We start from the raw sequence: 6,174 nt of genomic DNA on the forward strand, positions 1-6,174 counted from the left end.
TAAAAATAGTTTCCTTATTGTGGAGACCTCAGCATTTACAATCAACAGGCTTCCAACCACTGATTCCCCCGACACACACAGGCACACACACACACACTAACACACTAACACATCTAAGAGAGCTTGAGCTTGTCAAAAGCACAGATTCCAAAGCAGCAAAGCCAAGGGTTGCTTTGTGAGAAAGCTGCCATATTATGGGAACATTTGGTTTCTGAACTGCCTTAAAATGGTGACCTTTTTTCTATTGCCAAATAAACATTCTTCAAGCTGCACTGGTGTAGAACAAAAGTATCATTCTATAGTTGATCATGAAGATCTAAGGGTTGTCTTTTAGATCCTTTCATCATTTTTGACCAGAAAAAGCATTGTTTGAATTCTGAGCAGAAACCAGTCCACTTCACTTTTAATGCACATCTCAGCAGCCGCATAGCACAGGGAGATCAGCTCGGTGCTTTGTGACAGCCTGGAGGGGTGGGATAGGAGGGTGGGAGGGAGGAAGACGCAAGAGGGAAGAGATATGGGAACATATGTATATGTATAACTGATTCACTTCGTTATAAAGCAGAAACTAACACACCATTGTAAAGCAATTATACCCCAATAAAGATGTTTTAAAAAATAAAAATAATTAAATAAAAAAATAAAAATCTTTTAGGAGTGCACAGCACACAGCTCTCCTCTGAAAAGAGAGACAGAGAGACTTAATAAAACATCAAGTCCCAGGGAATCTACGTGACTAATTTTGTATTAAAAATTATGGAAGATATCTGTTCCAGTGGGAACTGTCCCCAACTATTAGTAATTGAAAACATGAGTCATGAAGACATGGAAAATACAATCTGTAGCTCATCTAGTACACTTTTCCCAAATATACAACCTATGGAGCTCCGTATCACCCATTTTGCTGCAGTGTGCCACTCAGTGATGCAGTCCAATTTTGAAGGCAAATATGTCATGTTTTACTGATTCATCAAGTTCTCTGGGCAGCTCTTTGAAAGCAGCACCCTCTACACTGAGCAGGACCACATGGCCAGCCTTCCTTTTCCTCTATCTATTCTATTTAGCCTGCCATTGCGTAGATATGCTCTACTTTTTTTTTTTTTTTTTTTTTTTTGCGGTACGCACGCCTCTTAGCACAGGCTCCGGACGCGCAGGCTCAGTGGCCATGGCTCACGGGCCCAGCCGCTCCGCGGCACGTGGGATCCTCCCAGACCGGGGCACGAACCAGTGTCCCCTGCATCGGCAGGCGGACCCTCAACCACTGCGCCACCAGGGAAGCCCGATATGCTCTACTTTTATTACTATGGATTCAAATGAAAGAAAAGGAAACCTTTAAGAGTGATACAGGGCATGTAAATAATCAACACCAAAGTCTGTCATTCTGGTCGCCAGAAAGTAGAGGTGACCTTTCTTGTGGATTAATGTGAAATCTCCCAAGGTCACAGAGAATGAACATTTTAAAGTTTTCCCAACATTCATCGTGGTCTAATTACTCACTTCTTCTAAAAGTGACTACTCTGAAGGTCCAAGCCTAATTCCCCAGCTGTGTTCACCTTCTGGCCATGTGCTAAGCCAGAAATGTAGGTTTCACCTTTAAGTCTTCTGCCCACCTTCCCCCAGCGTCTCTATCCAGAAAATGACCAATGAGTCCTGCCGCAACCTTCCAAATACAGCCCTTGGCTAAGTAACTCCTGATCATCCTTACAGATTTACTAAGGCATCAGTTCCTCCTGAAAATTGGCTCTCCCTTCCTGTACCTAAATCAAATCCTGCATCTGGGTATTTCCATAATCCACTGTGCCCAGCAAAGTCACAATTTATTATAATGGTCAAGTTACATGCCTCTCTTCTCTAAGAGACTGTGAGCCCCTTGAAGAATATAACTGTATTGTTTTTCTCTCTCTTCTCAATGTGCCCAGACCAGGTGTTTGGCAGATGGATGGAGAGACGGATGTGTGGATAGAGGGACAGTTAGGAACACTCCCAACAAGAGGACCCTGGCTTCCTCTGTCCTGCAGACTTGCCAAAGACATCGTCCAAATCTCAGCTGTCATGAGGATATTCTTCTTAGCCACATTGCCTGGACAATTATTAAGAACAAACTATACTTTAAAGAAAGTTTAATTTACATTCAGAAACAGTTTCTGAACACTAACCCTTGGAGAAAGCCTCAAGGAAACAGCTCTAAATCATGAAAGACTTGTCTCTGAAGCCGGACCACATTTAAATTCCAAGTCAAACAGGCAGTTCTTCCGCCCCCATTTCTTTATGTAACCAACAAATGTAGCTCTGCTGTAGTCTAAAAATCCTGGTTTGAATTCTTCCAGGTGAAACATGCCTGCCTAAACAATTAGAGGCACTTGACTACCAAGATTAATGGCCACTTTTTGGACCTGAAATAATTTAAATCCCAAGAGAAGGGGGCCAAAACTTTTACCAGCAGAAACCCTTCATACCTCATCATACTATAGTGTGCACTTAAAATACCCGCAATCAGTCCAGGTCAGTACCTTACACGTAATCCAGATAGAGTTAGCAGATAAAATACAGGATACTCAGTTACATTTGTCTCAGATAAACAATAAATAGTTTTTGTGTAAGTATGACCCATGCAACATTTTGTGTAAGTATGACCCATACTTATACTAAAAAAATTATTCATTACTTATCTAAAACTCAAATTTTACTGGGTGTCCTGTGTTTTTACGCACTAAATCTTCAGCCCAGCTCAAAGGTGCAGGGTTAGGTGTCTCATCTGAAATTTCTAGGAGAGTAGATATTTCACTGAGAGTTAAAAGAAAAGTTCTGTCATCTGGCTTGGTCCTGCCATATGGAAGATAATTGTCCTTAGTGCTCTGTCCACTCTGGCCATCCCTGAGGGAGGCTACAGCCCATCCTGCTCTCCTAGCATCATTACAAAGTCAGTTTGAGTTCATGAAATCAGAACTCATTTGCTGATGTATTCTGCCTGAATTCTCCCCAATCCATCATCTGAGAATCACCAAATATGAAAATCCTGACAGCAATGCTGTGCACAGCCATGCAAATGGAAAAACCTCAGGGAAATGAAGACATTGTGCAGAAGATTTTCTATAATCATTTTAGGTTTTGTGACCGCAGTTCCGGCAATCACATATCAGTTTCTAGACACCCTTTATACCTATTATCTTCTCTGGCTCCAAGTACAAATTCACAGGGTCTGGACTAGGGGAAGGCAAAGAAGGCATGTAGGGTGCATAGTTTAAGGGGGGCACAGAGTCCCAGAGCAGGTGCAGAGTCAATACTTGAGAGCGGAGCCTCCTTTAATTTTATGCCCCAGGTGCCTCACTTCCCTCTCCTTAGTCTTGACCCTGAAAATATAGATTATTTCTCTTCAACCTGAATGGTTTGGCAGACAAAAAAATGAACATTTCTATTAGTGGCATCAGGGTCATTTCCAGGTGGGAACAATTCCAATTTATGAGGAAAGGGGTTGCAATCTTTAGCAAACACGTAACAGTTCCTCACGGACATAGAGGTGTAATAACCAGCACAAAGTCCTCCACACAAGAGCTAGTCGCTGTCTTCATCAACTCCTGGAATGCAGTAGAGTATGTATTCATTTCCTAGGGTTGTGGGAACAAAGTACTGCAGATTGGGGGACTTAAACAACAGAAATATATTGTCTTATGGTTCCGGAAGCTGGAAGTCTGAGATCAAGGTGTCGGCAGGCTTGGTTCCTTCTGGGGGTTGTGAGGGACAATCTGTTCCAGGCCTCTCTCCTGGCTTCTTGTGGCTTGCTGGCCACCTTTAGCATCGTGGCTTGTTGAAACATCACCTGATCTCTGCCTTCATCATCACGCGACGCTCTCCCTGAGTACCTGTCGGTCTGCAACTTCCCTCTTTTTATGACACCAGTCATATTGGATTAAGATCCACCCTAATGACCTCCTTTTGACCTGATTTTCACCTATAAGGACCCTATCCCCAAATGAGGTCATATTTTGAGGTGCTGGGGGTTGAATTTGAGGGGACACCAATGAACCCATAATAGAGTGTCTCTACACTGATTGGTCAAGGACACACCTGTTGACTCTCAGGGCCCCTTGGACAGGTGACTGTTTCCCCCAAATTTCTTTTTTGTCTGTGTGTATCTTGCTGCCCTCCCTCCAACCCCAAACCAACACCTTCCTCCAATCATGTTATATATTGTACACCCCCTGTGGACACCCTGTGTGCCACTCTTCACACAGGGAGAGCCCCTGATCAGCAGAGGATGAGGTAACCCATCCTGGCTGTTATCAGCCTCACTAATCATGCTGCAAAAGCCCCGAAGACGAGCTCCTCCTCCCTCATTACTGCAGGACCAGAACTAAAGTGAATTTCAAGAATCCTTCCGGCTCTAATTGTTTTTTTCTATTTGCTTCATCACAAGCATCGCTTCCTGGGAGAATGGAGTTAAAGTACTAAAAAAGCATCTCAAATCCCAGAAAGTTTCTTTTTTTCACAAGCAAAGAGCCCTGGGTCACAGGGGAGATTGGCGGAAATCTGCGCATGCCCGCGATTGGGCGGGGCCTCTCAGGGATACCTACGGCAGCGGGCTAGGGGACCAGGCCACGGTCTGTAAGGGCCAGCTAGAGTTCCTTACAACCACGTGACATGTGGCATCTGAAGGAGAAAGAGTGGCAGTTTATGAGCATCCCAGGAGAGCAGGACAAGATGTGAAAGGGGGAGGAGGAGGAGAGAATAAATAAAGTAGGGAGAACACCGGACCGAAAAGTGCTATAATAGTACTGGGCGGAAAAGCCAGTGATGAGTTTGAGATATGGTTCTTTCCAGAACCGCTGTGTGACCTGGAAAAAAGTACTTAACCTCTCTACATCCCACTTTCTCCATTTATAAAATGGGATATTAATAGCTGCCCCACAGGTTTGTTGGAACATTAAATATAAAACGCCTCACCACGAGGCACACCTAATCCAAGAGAGTCTCAGTTCCCTTCCTGGCTTCCCTGAAGGACTTTTAAAATGAGACCACCTTAGCAGAGATTTTCGGAGGATGGGGGAGGGACAGTGGAAGGACTGGGCCAGGAATGGGGGGGGGCGAGTTGGGGGGGGTGTGTGGAAGGGAACGCTCTTGAGTTTTGCTCGGCTCTGGGTGCTGTCCATGGTGGCGATCCTCTTGGGGCTGCAAGGAGAAGAGGCTGAATAAAGGTACAGCGAGGACTGGGGGCCAAGGGCTCAACAGGGACCCTTTCCAGAGGGGTCGGGAACTGTGCACGATTAAAGCCAAGGAGGCTGAAAAGAGCTCTCTGGTTTTTGGCAAAATATGTCGCCAGGACGCTGGGTGATTTTCACAAACCAGGAGGAAAGGAGGCCCTGAGCATGCCCGGCACTGCGCCCGGCTGACGCTAGGTGGCGCCGCTCAGCAAGGCAGCCCGAGGCGGCGGCCTTAGCCGGGCGGTGGGTGGTTCTCGCAAGACTGCTCCTCTCCTCGGAGAAAACAGGTTCTGCTCAATCCCTGGGTTATTTCTGCCTTCCCGTTAGTATTTGCTGAGTAAACCAACATCTTTTTTTTTTTTAACATTGAGCTCTCAGCAGAGATACACAGGCAAAACGTGATGTACGCAAGACAGATACATTCATCAGTTTTTCCTTAGTTAAAATGAGATTTGAACTGATCAGGAGGAAATCAAAACGATATGAAATTACTCTAAATTTTGTGACTTTTGCCTGTGGGTAAAGTCTGAAGTGAACAATTAACATTTATAAGATGATTTTTAAAAAGAAAGAAAAGAAAAGAACTAGCTAAAAAAAATCATATGGCAATGAAACGAATCATAGCCCTCCCGGTGACCCAGGAATTCCACTCCTGCGGGGGAGTGCTGATGTCCAAAAAACGTGTATGCAACAAGAATGCTCAAAGCAGATTCATTCATGATAGCCCAAAGCTGGAAATAATCCAAATGTCTGTCAACAGAATGGATGAACAAACTGTGGTATATTCATACCACAGAATCACTCTCAGCAATAAAAAGGGATGATCTGCTGATAGGGACAACAGCATGGCTTTATGTTACATGAAAGGAACCAGATACCAAACACTAAATAATCTGTGGTTCCATTTTGATGAAGTCCTAGATCAGGCAAACTAACTTACAGTGATAGAAAGCGGATCACTGTAAGGCAGATCAGT

The sequence above is a fragment of the Orcinus orca genome, chromosome 2 (genome assembly GCF_937001465.1).
Source record: "Orcinus orca chromosome 2, mOrcOrc1.1, whole genome shotgun sequence".
NCBI classification, from domain to species: Eukaryota; Metazoa; Chordata; class Mammalia; order Artiodactyla; family Delphinidae; genus Orcinus; species Orcinus orca.